Source organism: Giraffa tippelskirchi, chromosome 11 (assembly GCF_054371585.1).
Source record: "Giraffa tippelskirchi isolate mGirTip1 chromosome 11, T2T-mGirTip1v1.2.pri, whole genome shotgun sequence".
Lineage (NCBI taxonomy): Eukaryota > Metazoa > Chordata > Mammalia > Artiodactyla > Giraffidae > Giraffa > Giraffa tippelskirchi.
The window spans coordinates 16,873,480-16,889,352 of NC_137285.1; positions in this window are offsets into that span (position 1 = coordinate 16,873,480).

Sequence of the window (15,873 nt, forward strand, 5' to 3'; positions counted from 1 at the left end):
AAGAACAGAGGACAATTGCTAATAGCTCCAGAAAGAAAGAAGTAGCTGGGCCAAAGCGGAAATGATGCTCAGTAGTGGATGTGTCTGGTGATGGAAGTAAAATTTGATGCTGTAAGGAACTGTATTGCCTAAGAACCTGGAATGTTAGGTCCATGAATCAAGGTAAATTGGCACCAATTCAATGGACATGAATTTGGGCGAATTCTGGGAGATTGTGAGGGACAGGGAGGCCTGGCGTGCTGCAGTCCATGGGGTGGCAAGACGTCAGACATGACTTAACAACTAAAAAACAACAACAACAACATCTTTATTTCCTTAGCATAACCTCAAGAAGTTGGCACATCTTAGGGCTTTGGACAGAGTTTGGCCAGTTGCCCTTCAAAAAGATTGTAATAGGTATCGACTCTCTCATCACTAGTGCCTGAGAGCATCTTATCCCCCTCACCTTTGCCAGTTCTGAATATTATCACCGTCCTTCTCATCTAGTGTGATATGTAAGAAATATTATCCCATGTTGAAGCTGATGTTTTGTAGGCTGCCTTCAAAACTGGGTTTTCACCTAATGAAGAATGTGCCAAAGGTGACCTTAAAATCAATCTTTTTCATCATGTTTGCTAGTTGATTCCACCACTTGTGAAGGCCTGAAGGATTTGGATAAGTTCTGATGCTCATCTAGCCATGGTGTCTTTGTAAATGTTTAACAACTGGCTCTCTAGAGGTTAAAAATAACAAACAGACCCCCTCCAAAAAAAAAAAGAAATTCTGATTTGTTACGTTTGCCAGTTTCTGTGATGCAAATACACCCATTGTGGTCAGTTTCAAGTTATCAGTGTGATGCCATTGAATACACAGATGGGAAAAGATGTACACAATTGGTTGTTGGTGGCTGGTCGTGCCTGGTTGCAGCTCACCACAGCCTTGTATGAAGGTCAAAATAACTGTATAATTCAGTTCTGGGTCCTATATCTCTTAGTAAGAATTTAACCTATTCCTGTTAGATTAGGTGTAAGTTAGCAAAGTGGACAAGCGAATCAGTGACAAATCTGGCCCATGAGTCCAACTTGCATAATGAAAAATTTGAGAGAAAACAAGGATAGTAGGTGAAGACAAGGGTCTGTGTCATCCAGGATTTATTCTAAATACCCAGTGGGCCTAAATATTATCAGCTTGCCACTCTATGTAGTATAACCTGACTTCAGAGGATCTATTCTTTGCTTTGACGCTTGCAAGATATCCAGCCTTGAGCAGCTCCCTTAAATTTCTGTGCCTTATCTTTATCCCATGAATTGAGGAGGAGAAGAAGTATATAATTTCACAAGAGGACTGTGCAAAGCATCACCAGGGATGCGGTAAGGCCATCGCCCCACTGATTAACATGAAGCCACAAAATGACAAGTCAGCTGACTTCAGCTCTGTGCACTCAAGACAGTTTCAGAGCTTAATAATCATCGTGTCCAGCACAGAATCAAAATGCATGACCTGACTTGCCAAGCAGTTTCCCAGTGACAGCAGTCAAAATAGGAATGAGTTTCCCTTCTTCCCAACATAAAAAACAGCAACGTATAAGGTCAGATTCCAGAGAGAAAATGACCTATTAACTTCAGTAAACATTCAGCTCCACTGTTCAAGGACTATTTTAGCAGTTTAAGAATTTCTTAAACTAGTAGTTTATGATTCTGACTGCAAATCAGACTCACCAAGAAAAGTTTTAAAAATTATGAATGCCTGGGCCCCACCCAGAGGGATTCTAGTTTAAGTGGTTTGGAGCAGGCTCTAGTACCCTGAGTTTTTTAAACTCTCCAGGTCACTTAGCTGGTAAAGAATCTGCCTCAATGCAAGAGACCCCAGGTCGATTCCTGCGTTGAGAAGATCATCTGGAGAAGGGATAGGCTACCCACTCCAGTATTCGTGGGCTACCCTGGTGCCTCAGACAGTAAAGAATCTGCCTGCAGTGGGGGAGACCTAGGTTCCATCCCTGGGTTGGGAAGATCTCCTGGAGGAGGGCATGGCAACCCACTGCAGTATTCTTGCCTGGAGAATCCCCATGGACAGAGGAGCCTGATGGGCTATAGTCCATGGGGTCACAGAGTCAGACATGACTGAGGGACTAAGCACAGCATAACACAGGTCGTTGTAATGTGCAGCCAGATCTGAAAACCACTGACCTAAATCAGTGGTTCCTAAGCTTGAATCTGTATCAGAATCATTTGGGAGAAACTTTTAGGCAGACAGGGACCTGGGTAGGAACTTGGTAGGAATCTGCAGAGATTCTAATTTGGTGAACTTTGTCTCTGCAGTGCGACCCTTCCCTGGTGATCCAGTGGTTAAGACTCTGCTTCGTCTGCAAGGGGTGAGGGTTTGATCCCTGATCAGGAAACTAAGATCACACATGCTGCTCTGTGTGGCCAAAAAAAAAATTAAGGTATACTTTTAACAAACTCCTCACCTCAAGACTCACTGTTAATTTAGACAGTAGGGAATGCTTCAAGGATTAGGCAGTGATAGGATACGATCAGATCAGATCAAGATATCAGTAAGATGACTGGAGAGAGGAGATACAGGATGACTCCATATGGAGCTATGAGAGAATTCCAGGCAAGTGATTCTGGGCTGAAGTAAATCAAGGGCATTGGGGATGGAGGGCAGGCACTGGACCTTGGGCAGACTTGGGAGGTGGTGTTAGCAGGATTTGGTGATTGATTGGATGTGGAGAATGAAGGGAGAGGAAAAAGTCACAGATGACCACCAAGTTTCTCCATTCATAATCGGTTGGATGGTGGTGCAAATAAGGACATAGGAGTCACAGTAAATTTGGAGAGAAAAGCAATGTGTTCAGTTTGGGAACTGGTACATTTGAGATGCCTCTGGGACAGACAGTGCAGACATTCAGTGACTGATTAGATGGTCATCGCTGCATCAAGAAAGGTAATGGGGGAATTCCCTGATGGTCCAGTGGTTAGGACTCCACACTTTCACTGCCAAGGGCTGGGGTTCAATCCCTGGTCCAGGAACTAAGATCCCTCAAGCTGCATGGCCAAAAAAAAAAAGAAAGATCATGGGCTGGTGATGGAGACCCGAGTATTGTTGATGAAGAAATGGAAATGAATAAACAGTTTCCATTTCTTCAACTGTCAACAGTTGAATGAATGCATTCACTCAGGGCCAACTTCTCCATTAGGCCTAGCAGGCTCAGGGCCTAGTGCCCATAACAAATGTTTTAACTGCTTTTAAAAGCAGAAGAAAGCAAATAAATCTAATAATAATAGTGAACCCAGTTTGGATTATTTGCATCTTTATATGCACACAGTCATAAAATATTATTTTTAATATCTTATATAGTCAAAGCCATGGTTTTGCCAGTAGTCATGTACAGATGAGAGAGTTGGACTGTAAAGAAGGCTGAGCAGTGAAGAATTGATGCTTTCAAACAGCAATCCTGGAGAAGACTCTTGAGAGTCCCTCGGACAGCAAGGAGATCAAATCAGTCAATCCTAAAGGAAATCAACCCTGAATATTCCTTAGAAGGACTGATGCTGAAGCTCCAATACTTTAGCCACCTGATGTGAAGAGCCGACTCATTGGAAAAGACCCTGATGCTGAGAAAGATTGAAGTCAGGAGGAGAAGGGGACAACAGAGGATGAGATGGTTGGATGGCATCACCGACTCAATGGACATGAGTTTGAGCAAACTCTGGGAGATAGTGAAGGACAGGAAAGCCTGGTGTGCTGTAGTCCATGGGGTAGAAAAGAGTCAGACACGAGTTAGCGACTGAACAGCAAATGGAGGGGGCCCTCTGTAAACAAAAGTGCCTTGGACCCATAGAAGTCATCATGTGGCCCCGAGTCCACCAGGGAGAGGAGAGCTGAGGCCAGGCTGAAGGAACTCTCGGGTTTCGCAGAGATTTCTCCCCTCCCCTATGGGTGAAGTCCCTTGGGCAGTCCTGTGAAGCTGAGGGACTTTCCTTAGGTTTTTAAATGTCTAAGATAAAACACAAGGTTACCAGGGAAACAATTATGTTGAAAAGTGAAGTGAAGTGAAGTGAAAGTTGCTCAGTCATGTCCAATTCTTTGCGACCCCGTGGAGACTCCATGGAATTCTCCAGGCCAGAATACTGGAGTGGGTAGCCTATCCCTTCTCCAGGGGATCTTTCCGATCCAGGGATCGAACTGGGGTCTCCTGCATTGCAGGTGGATTCTTTACCACTGAGCTATCAGGGAAACTCTAAAGAAAGTCATCAAAACATTTTAAGAAACCAATTTGGGATATAGCAATATGTTTGTGTGTCTTTACTGAGGCATTGAATAATAAGATTCGGCAGCAAACCTAAAAACTCCCGTCATTTCAAAGTAGTAGCAAGGACTAACTTTGAAATAACAGCAACAGCTATAGATGTAAAATGCAAATATCCATGACTTGTTCTGGTGACAAGGTCACAGGCACCACTGACACTCCTGTGTTTTGTTGCTTACATCTGTAACGGAAAGAGAAATGCTGACTCTCATTCAGAACTGGATGAAAATAAAGTGACTTTATCCCAGTCAAATTCATGGATGCCTGAATTCTATCCACAGTCTCCCTGAGGGTCTGTAGATTCCAGTTAGGAACTCCTAGTCTACAGGGAGAGATCAGAGGAATATGAACAGATCCAAGAAAAACATGACCCAAATGTGGAGTGTTTAATAAGAGCTGCCCTGAAGTGTTAAGACAAAAGGTTGATATGGGGCTGGGGGAAGGGGTGGGGACAAATAAACTATCAACACCTTGAGGACAGAGATTGTATCCTGTATTATCCAGGGGTCGGAGGGTCATGAAGCTATCATAGGGACCCGTGAAATTAAAGTAACCCATCATTAGCTACAGACTGAAGAAATGTTGCCTCCTACATAAATATTAAATACAAGAGAAGTTTTCAATTATGTAAAAGTGATGCTGCAATAAATAAAATAGAAATCCGTTAAATGTCCTTGAATCCTGGTTTCTTTGAGTCAGTATGTATTTCCTCCATGGGAGTGCTCTAAAATTATATGGAGATCATTGAGCCATCAACTACGCTGTTTTCTCTGCTCAGAGGGCTCTTATCCACTCTCTCCCTTCCTTCTTTGCCAAGACAGCTCTTACTCCTCCAGCTTAAGCATCACTTTCCCAGGGAGGCCTCTGCTGCCCCCTCCAAAAATGAACTCACCCCATTACTCATCTCCAGGGTTCCTAGATAGCTTATTAATAGCTTCCATCACATGTGTCTCAAAGAATTGGACACGACTTAGAGACTGTACAACAAATCACATGCATAATTAATTAGTTATCCAATATTTGTCTCCGCTTTCTCCGTGAGGATTGGGATTGCACCTGAATTCTCAAAGCAGAAATGAATGGATGGCCCATGGGGGACAGGAACTTAGAGAACAAGGAGTATGTTTAAATATTTTCCTTTTTCCCATTGCCTCATCAGTTTTCACCGATTTTGCCTGCCATTTATATCATAACTCCCCTAGGTTTAATCTCAGTTTAATCTAAATTTAATCTCATATTAACTTTGGAGTCTGAACTCAAAGACTTCTGTCACTTCCAGTTTACTCCTCAATGGATTTAAGGGGCAAGGGAAAGAGGCAGGAAGTTACTATTCCCATGGTAGAAAGAAAAAAAGACAGGTGGGTGTTTTGGGAGTAGGGGAAGTTTGAGGAGGAGGCAGAAAATGAATGAAAGAAGGTATCAACTTGTTAGAAATCAGGGAGAACCATCAGCTGCCTCACTCCCCCCAGAAACTTACCAAATGAGCCTCTGAGGGGAAACTTGCATTTTGCTGCCATCTGGTGGCTGATACTGGAGCAGTTCCCACAGGAAAAAATTCTACCCTACCATTATGAGGCATCTATTGTGTTCAATATGCCGGGCAATCTATAAGCAATGACTTACTCAATATGCTTACCCTTGGGTCTCCTGTTCCGGGTGCCAACTTCCGGAGTCCCGCTCCAGCTGGTCCAGGGGTCCCCAAGGGATGAACGGCGTCGGCAAAAGGAAAAGAAAAGAGACAGAGAGTTTTTGATGGCCCAAGGACCATAATCTTTATTGCTTTACTCTCTATTTACATAGCACATGTTCTTCTATGTAATGATTCTTACAGTATTTTTCCATTCAGATCAACATTCCCTGATTCTAAGAGGTGTTAAAAGTTTTTTCCTAGTCTATTGTCACATTTTGGTTACATGTTTACCCCAAAACCTATTTTTATTTTACTAAAACATAGTCTATAAATCATATTATTCCATCTACTTATATTGTACAGCCTGCTACTACAGCAAATACAGCGTCTTGCTTCAGTGAATAAGTACTATAGTGGTGTCTAAGGGCAAAGTTTTTCATAGTACAGCCATTGTCAGCGGTGGCTTGTTTACCATCTACCCACATACCACAAGACTATTTCTGGCAGGGGGAAGTCTTTTGCAGCTTACCTAGAAACTACTTACGATACAATTTACATATTTCTTTTCTGTTTATGCTTAGATTCTGAGGGGAAAAGCCAATTGGCTTAGTTTCTATAATTTTCCCTGATACATGACCCAAGTTTTCCAGTCATCAATAACAATTTCCTCATGAGGCCAGGTCACAATAGGTTTAGGGCTTGTTTTCCAAATGATCATGGCCTTATTCCCTGGCTGAATGTTAGGGACCCACCAGACAGGGGCCTCAGTAGGTTTAATCATTTTTTAAATGTTTCCCTGGGGCAAGGGATCATTTTTCTTTTTACTGGACTCTCATGACCTCATCATGGAAACCCCTACAACTCCAGCCATCAAAGAATGAAACAGAGTTAGCCACAACAAAAGTATAAAAACAGGAAGGAGGGAAGGTTCCGATTCTGGAGAGAAACTGCTTTGCAGTTTCTTCTTGATTGGTGCCGTGACTTTGTCACCCAGCAGTAGTTGCTGAATGGCTCCCAACACTTTACCAATGACAGAGCATTTTTATAACAGGGAAGAGCAAAATCTGACTCCATGTTGGATCTGTTTCTTTTAGTTTAACCTTTGCTTTTCATTGATTTGTTATTATAATCACTAAAAGGATGCTGTCTAGAGCTGTAAGCATACATAATGGAACCCTGTCCCCCTGCTTGAATGTTAAACTAAAGAGCCTTTGTTCAGCTCACAGGGAGACATTCTGACCCTGCTCAACTGTGAATGGGTTCAGTAAAGAAGAAATTAACATATCTTCTCGATGGTGCTGGCCAAGCTGGGAGATATTTTGCAAGATTTACAGCCTTTTTGTTTTACATCCTCACCCTCTCTCCCTCTTTATTCTATAAAACAAATTGACATCCAGACCCCAATAAGATGATCTCTAAGGCTCTAGCTCGTCATCTTCTCTTACGCTCAGCTTTCCAAATAAAGTCACTATTCCTCTCCTCAACACCCCAATTATTGGCCTGCGGTGTGGTGAGTAGACCCCGCTTGGATTTGGTAACATTTTCACATACAATATTGCAACTCGTTCTCAAAGCAACCCCGAGAAGGAGGCCCTAAGCAAGTGAAATTACTCCCATTCCCATTTTGCAGATGAGGAAACTGAGCCCCAGCTTGCACAGGCCCTTGCAAATGGTCAAGAGCAGAGTTCAGATGAGCCCAGAATCCATATTATTGACTCTTATTTCACTGACTACAGCCGCATCAATATTGCTTCTTTAGTTCTATTCTGGGTAGAAGACAAAAAATGAAACAACAACAACAAAAAAACCTAAGTTCTCCTGCAGTGAAAATGCATAAACCTGGAAAGAGACAAAGAAAAGGAAAATGAACCAAGAAGAGAAAGAAGGAAGAAATCGCATCTCTAAAATTTTTTTCCAGCTCTTAATTTATTAATTTCAAGTAATACCCCCAAAGTTTAAGGCTTCAGATCATTGAAAGACAAACAAGAAACAACAAAAAGTAACAACACAGTATTGTATAAATGAAAGTTGCTAAGAGAATAGATCTTAATAGTTCTTATCACAAGAAATAGAACATAATTATGTGAGGTGATGATTATTAACTAAATTTACTGTGATAATCATTTCACAATTTGTATATATATCAAACCATTATGTTGTACACCTAAAACTAATACAATTTCATATGCCAATAATATCTCAATTAAAAATAATTAAAAATAACTTTAAAAGAATAAAAAGGAATCAATTAAGATCTTCCCTTGAAGTTTGGCATTAGAAGGAACGCTGAAAGTCACATAAATCACTCTTCCTTGCAAAGCAAGTGTTCTCTGCACAGTATCTTCCAACCTTACTGTGCATGCAAACTCCCTGGGGATTGTGCTAAAATGCAGTTTCTGAGGCAGTCGGTCTGGGATAGAGCCTGAGACTATGCATTTCAAACCGGCCCCCAGGTGATGCTGATGCTGCAGGTCTGCAAACAGCTACTTTGAGCTGCAAGGATCTAGAGCAAATGCTGGCAAACTTGCTCTGTGAAGGATGAGATATTTAAGGCTTTGCAAGTTGTATAGCTTCTCTTGTAACTATTCAATCCAGGCATTGCAGATTCTCCATTCTGCACAATAGCACAACCTTAGATAATGCATAAAAGTGGGTGTGGCTGTATTCCAAAATAACTATTTATAAAAACAAAAGGTTTACTGGATTTGGCCTGCTGGCTATAGTTTGCTCACTCCTGCTCTACATATTTCTATTCCTGGATGAGTTTTATGTATGTATGGAAAATGTGTTGGTACGGTTATGTGTTGGGTACTGTCCCTGGTGACTCAGCAGTAAAGAATCCGCCTGCAGTGCAGGAGACATGGGTTCGATCCCTGGGTTGAGAAGATTCCCTGGATAAGGAAATGGCAGCCCATTTCCTTGCCTGGAAAATCCCATGGACAGAGGAGCCTGGCTGCCTAAAGTCCATGGGGTCGCAAAATGGTCGGACACAACTTAGTGACTAAACAACAACAAACAACTGTCCAGCAGTCAAGATTTCAGGTTCTTAAACTCAAGGACTGTCACCACTACTCCCTACTAAGTTGTTCCCGTTCATTTAAACTTTCATACTGGGTATTTGTCTGACATCAGGTTTCCATAAAGGGGTAGAGGATGGAAAGTAATATTACTGACATTTACATAGGGCTTGTTATGTTCCAGACACTGTTCTAAGTTCTTTGTGTATATTAACTATTTAACCCTCACAACAACCTTGTTAGGAAGCACAGCTTTACAGATGGAAAAACTAAGTTTGGTTTGCACCAATAGTAATTAACAGCGTTGGGCTTTGAATTGAGGCAGGCCAATACCAGACTCTCTACTCTTTTTTTTTTTTAATCAACAGACTTTTTTTAAAGTCTTTATTAAACTTGTTACAATATTGCTTAAGGTTTGATTTTTTTTTGTTGTGATGCATGTGGGATCTCAGTTTCCCAACCAGGGATTGAACTCACACCCTCTGCATTGGAAGGCAAAGTGTTAACCACTGGACTGCCAGGGAAGTCCCTAGACTCTCTATTCTTTGTTGCCTCATTATACTACTTCTGAAGAGAAGAAGCTGGTGATTTACCATTAGTTGCAATTGATTGGTGGAGGGAGACTGAGTTACATGGAGAAAGATGCAAAATAAAGAAGTTGAAACAGAAATAGAAATGATTTTCTGTTGCCTAATTTGCTATTAGGAGTTTTCTTACACTCTGTTTTGTCATGCATTATTAAATTCCTTTAATGATGGTATATAGCTATTATTTTCCAAGAGTCAGAATAGAAATAAACCAAACAATGGTCATTTTCACATTCAGCTGTAATCCCAGCTAGCCTTCTCTTGCTAAAGTGCTTTAAATACATGCTATCCTTACAACAAAGGGTCAGGCAGAGTTTGAAAGAGTGAATTTTCCAAGGAGGTTAGCTGGGCGCTTTGAAAACTTTTACGTGCCATGTTCAATGGCCTCCTCCCAAACTGGGAAAAGAGGACTTCAAGGGCACCTCCCTATGCCAAGACCAGCCTTAGAGGGTGCTGTCAAAGTTTTCTGTCGAGGCAAGTCTTCTTGTTGAGACTTCTTTAGATGCAAAAGTAAAAACCAGACCATATCTGTTGGCACATTATTGAGATTTTGGACCAGATAATTCTTTGTTGTAGGGGAGCTGCTATCTGCGCATTGCAGGATGTCTAGCAGCATCCTGTCCTCCCCACCATGAGAAGCCAGCAGCATCACCCCAGTTTGTGACAATCAAAAATGTCTCCAGGCATTGCCGTCATCCCCTGGGAAGTCACAGTCACCCCCAATTGAAAACCACCACTACAGATCAATGACAGTTTACAATTCAAGAGTGCCCACCACCATCTGTGTGTGGGAGTATATATTGGCACAAACCTTTTGAAGAGAGATTTTTAAAGTGGCTTTGGAAAGAAATCATTAAAATATTCAAAATATTTGCATTTGGAAGGAAATAGAAAGGATTTACTATTTATAGAGGTGGAAATGTAAAAGAGTCATTAGGAATAAAGATTTGACAATCTACAAGATTTTATTTTCCTTGAATGATAGGCACAGATCTGGAGGCTGCCAGCTTCCAAAAATCCCTAAAGCAACTGTGTGCGTGACAAACCCTTGGATAATTGATTGGAGGTGTGGGCATCTGGCTTAACATGCTTAGTCTACACATTTCCCAGACTACTGTGATTGGTCCAAGGCTGAGCCCAACAGAATACTTCCTAGGGTGCTCCTTACCAATGTGATGGGGCAGCAGGGAGCACAAGGTTTTCTTTCTAAGATCATGAAGTGGTAAAGATGGGAGCTCAGCATTCAACAGCCATGCCCCCACCTAGTACAGTGGCTGTTCTGAGAAAATGAAGCCCATTAAGTCAGAGAGCAGTGCAGGTGAGAGGCACAGAGAGTGCTGGCGATGGCCTGCTCTCAGATTCTGGCCATCCCCATGACCAACTCCAAGCAGGACATTCCCCCGATTTCATTATGTGAAACAACTCATTCAAGCTAATTCATACTGGAGTTTTGTCCCTGGCAACCACTCGGTTTTTACTGAGGTACCTTAACAAAGATGTAAACAGAATTCATACAATGACCAGAGACATCTATAAAATGTTGACTCATGACTCTCTTAAGGCAAAAAAAAAATCCCTGCACAAACCAGATAGGTGCACAGGCACCTATTTTGTAAATTCTGGCGCGGCTCTAGAACATTCTCAGCAGATATGGCTGCTTCTTGCCACATACACAGATCATCTCAATGGCTTCCATTGGTTCAAAGGATTTATACTTCCCACAGCTTTCACATTCATTATCTCCTTTGCCTTCCACAATAATGCAATCAGACGGGGAAGGAGATTTTAGCATCCCTGTTTCCAGGTGAGAAAATGGAGACCCCGTGTGGCTAAATGACTTTTTATGTAATGTAGGGGTTTGGAACAAGATCAGCTCTTCTCAAATTCAATCAGTCACGAGCTGTGTCATGACTGATTTGATACTAATGGTTAAAGTAGCAGAGCTGGAGAATGATTCATCTTTTTTTTAAATAACACATTATCCCTGTAACAACCTAATTCTGGCCAGCATTCAATATGCTTTCCCAAGTAGGATGAAAGCAGTGGAGTTACAGCTGGCATATTGGGAATTCCCATGGGAGTGTTATTCATGTGAATAACCAACCACGTTCTTTGCAACAGAAAAAAACAAGGTTGAGAGTCAGTGGATTAGCCAGGCCTGGAAGTTGTTTCCAGCTCTAAAAAGGGATGATTCACCTAAAATAAATGAGTTGATAGTACTTGAGATCAAAAAACACACTTTTTCTTGCCTGTGGATCTTAATCCATGACTTAGCAACTGAACAGCATTTCAAAGAGTGGTAGGTTGATCATAAAATGTATCATCCAAACCAGGGTAGTTTTAAGAGACAAAGGAGCACCTATGGAATGGAACATCAGGGCGCTAGATTAAGCAGGAATTGCATTGAACAAACCAGAACTTGAATCACTCTAACTATACGTAACTCAAGACAAGTACATTTATGTAACTGGAAACCACGAGACGTGGCCCAAGGAACATCACTCTGAAGGTGAGTTGGGTGTGTCTTGGTTTCAGTTCCCCCCAGAATCAAACTTTAAAGCAAGGACTTTTTGGTGTGAGTAGTTTACTGAGGAAGTTCAGGAGAGTGGGGAAGTGAGACAAGGAAAGAAAGACAGCCAACAAGAGTGTGCTGGACTTCCCTGGCTGTCCAATGGTTAAGACTCCCAGCTTCTGATGCAGGAGACATGGGTTCAGTCCCTGGTCAGGGAATTAAGATCCCACATGCCATGAGGTGCAGCCAAATAATAATTAAAAAAAAAATTTAATGCCACATGGGAAGGTATTAAAAAAAAAAAGGCTGTGTTCTCAAGCTAGCAACTGCTGAAGCCAACTGGAACGGGACCCCCTGAGGCGGTCAGAGAGACGTGCTACCCACATTTCCCCTCAAGGAAGGACTTCCTGTCCAGCTGCAGGCAGTGGGGTCTGCAGACCCCGCCCCACCCCCACCCTGGCCCCACTCTTCAGAATCTGCCTTAGGAGCAAAGAGCTGCCTCACACAAGGTCATGCCCTTCCCAAAGAAGCTTGTGCTGTTGACCAAGCAAGGCAAAGCTAGAAAGGCTGCCCATTTCCTCCAGCTGTGGGAAACTCTGATGGGTAGTCCTTTCTCCAGAGTTTCCGTTGGATTGGCCAAGTGTTGGTCCAGCTGGTGTTGCAACCAGACTTTTCCTTTCCTTTCAGAGGGGCTGATCCCTAATAAGTATTTTGTATCCCAAGCCGCATACAAGCATCTGCTTCCGGAGAAGCTAGCCCCAAACCGTCCCTCTGGGGAAACTCAGTGTATTGATTATGTTTTTTGTTTTCTGTATCTTATGATATTTTGACACATTGAGGGACCTTTCAGACTTGAGTAGAAACTGCACTTATAGGGGCAGCTAGTTCCTAAGGGTAGTGGACTGCTTGCCTGGAACATGTCTAGTCACGAGCAGACCCCTTGATCTGGTGCCATGTCCCCATCCACCTGTTTATCCAACTCAAACACCAAGCCAATATTTCCTCTGCCCTAATCACCCCGGAATCAGATGACTATGCCCCAGAGCCTGCTTGAATTATTCATAGGTGCCCATCCTAAACTATTTACAGTCTCTTTTTCTGCAGAAGCTTACGCTTTCCCCCTATTACTGATTCTGTTTCCTGATCAAAATCTGATGCCTCCCTCATGACCCTGAGTGGCATGCCATGTCCCTGTCTCTTGGGAATGTAAGTAATAAAGTTGTTCAATGGCCTTGGATTCTTCATATCATCACTCAAACAGAGAATGCCTATAGCACCTTTATTTATAACTGCCCAAATCTGAAAGCAACCAAGATGTCCTTCAAAAGGTGAACAAGCAAATGAAAGCAGCCACTCTGAAAAGGCTAAATACTGTATGATTCCAACTACATGACATTCTGGAAAAGACAAAACTATAGTCAAAAGTAAAAGAGGATGCTAGTAAAAAGAGACAGGAAGAGATGGGTGGTTGCCACACTTGGGGGGAGGAAGGGAGAGATGAATATGTAAAGCACAGAGGATCTTCAGGGCAGTGAAGCTACTTTGTATGATCCTATAATGATAGGCATATTTTGTCAAAACACATACCACTGTACGGACCTTCCCAAGTGGTTCCGTGGTAAAGAATCTGCCTGTCAATGCAGGAGCCCAGGAGACGTGGGTTCGCGATCCCTGGGTCAGGAAGATTCCCTGAAGGAGGAGATGGCAACCCATTCCAGTGTTCTTGCTGGGATAATCCCATGGACAGCGGAGCTTGATGGGCTGCAGTCCCTGGGATCACAGAGTCGAACACAACTGTGCAACCAAGCACACGTGCACACATGCACACATACCATGGTACAGCATCAAGAATGGACCTTAATGTACAATAGGGACTTCAGTTAATAATAATATATCAACATTGCTTCACTCATTGTAACAAATATATCACACTAATGTAGATTTTACTAAAATGTTACTAAGAGGGGTAACTGTGGGCAGAAGAAAGGGGTATATGGCAACTCTCTACTCTCTGCTTAATTTTCTGGAAACCTACAGCTGTTTTAAAACCAAGCCAAAACAAAAAACTATGTGAAAGAAGAAAGATGAGGAGGGAAATGGATGGATGTTCCAAATAGATATATTTGGGCTCAGCCAGGACAGGGTGAAATTTAAACTTTTCAAAAAATAACAGATATAAGCCACAAGATACCACTTCACACCCATTCAGTTCAGTTCAGTTCAGTTCAGTTCAGTCATTCAGTCATGTCCGACTCTTTGTGACCCCATGAACCACAGCACGCCAGGCCTCCCTGTCCATCACCAGCTCCCGGAGTCCATCCAACCCCATGTCCATTGAGTCGGTGAGGCCATCCAACCATCTCATCTTCTGTCGTCCCCTTCTCCTCCTGCCCTCAATCTTTCCCAGCATCAGGGTCTTTTCCAATGAGTCAACTCTTCACATGAAGTGGCCAAAGTATTGGAGCTTCAGCTTCAACATCAGTCCTTCCAATGAACACTCAGGACTGATCTCCTTTAGGATGGACTGGTTGGATCTCCTTGCTGTCCAAGGGACCCTTAAGAGTCTTCTTCAACACCACAGTTCAAAAGCATCAATTCTTCTGTGCTCAGCTTTCTTTATAGTCCAACTCTCACATCCATACATGACCACTGGAAAACCATAGCCTTGACTAGACGGACCTTTGTTGACAATGTGATTAGGGTGGCTATAATTAAATACACACAGAATAACAAGTGTTAGTGAGGAAGTGGAGAAACTGGAACTTTCATATATTCCCAGTGGAACCTAAAACGGTGTAACCACTTTGGAAAATAGGTGACTCTCATATGACCTAGCAATTCCACTCCTGGGTGTATACCCAAAGGGACTAAAAATGAGGACTTTAACAGATATGAGTATGCCAGTGTTCACTACAATATTATCACAGTAGCCAAAAACTAGAAACAGCTACATGTCTGTTCCTGGATAAATGGATAAACAGAATGAGGTGTATCCATATACCAATGGAACATTCTTCAGCCATGACAAAGGAAGTTCTGATACATGTTACAACATGGATGAAATTTAAAATCATCCTGGTAAGTGAAAGCAGCCTGACGGGAAAGGTCACTTATAGAGTATGACTCTTTTTATAAGAAATATCGAGAATATGTAAATCCACGGAGACAGAAAGTAGATTAGTGGTTGCCAGAAGCTGGGAAACGGGAGAAATAGGGAATGACTACTAAAGGATATAGGGTTCTTTCTGGGGTGATGGAATAGTTCTGGAGTTAGATAGTGGTGATTGTTTCATAACACAGTGAACATACTGAACACCACTGGATGGTTCACTTTAAAGGATGAATTTTATGTTATGCAAATTATATCTTAATTTAAACACACATAAATAACACAAGTTCCAAACTATTTCTCGCTCCTCCTTTGCTAAGATCTACATGAAAACAGAACTTCCTAGAAGTAACCTACTTATGGCTAATGCTGAGTGGCAAAAATTTGTCTTTCAAAGGCTAGATTTTTTCATTTCTAGTTACTGCTTTATTAAATAAACCTATTGTGCTTGCCACTTAAGGGGATAATATTACAACAACAAAAAACCCCCCACAAAAACCCAGATACCTTCATGCCTGTGACCCACCACCTAAACAATAATTTCTTTCTGATTCGTGGGATGTAAGGCAGTTACTCAATTTCCAGCATCTGAGATTCCTGGGGAACCCAGTTTCCAACATCGCTGGTAATTCTTTTCTCAATAGGGGTGTTATTGAGAACAGTTTTCCAGGACACCTACAAGCAAAGATTAGGCTTATAAACAGGCTGCATTTGAACTACCATTGGG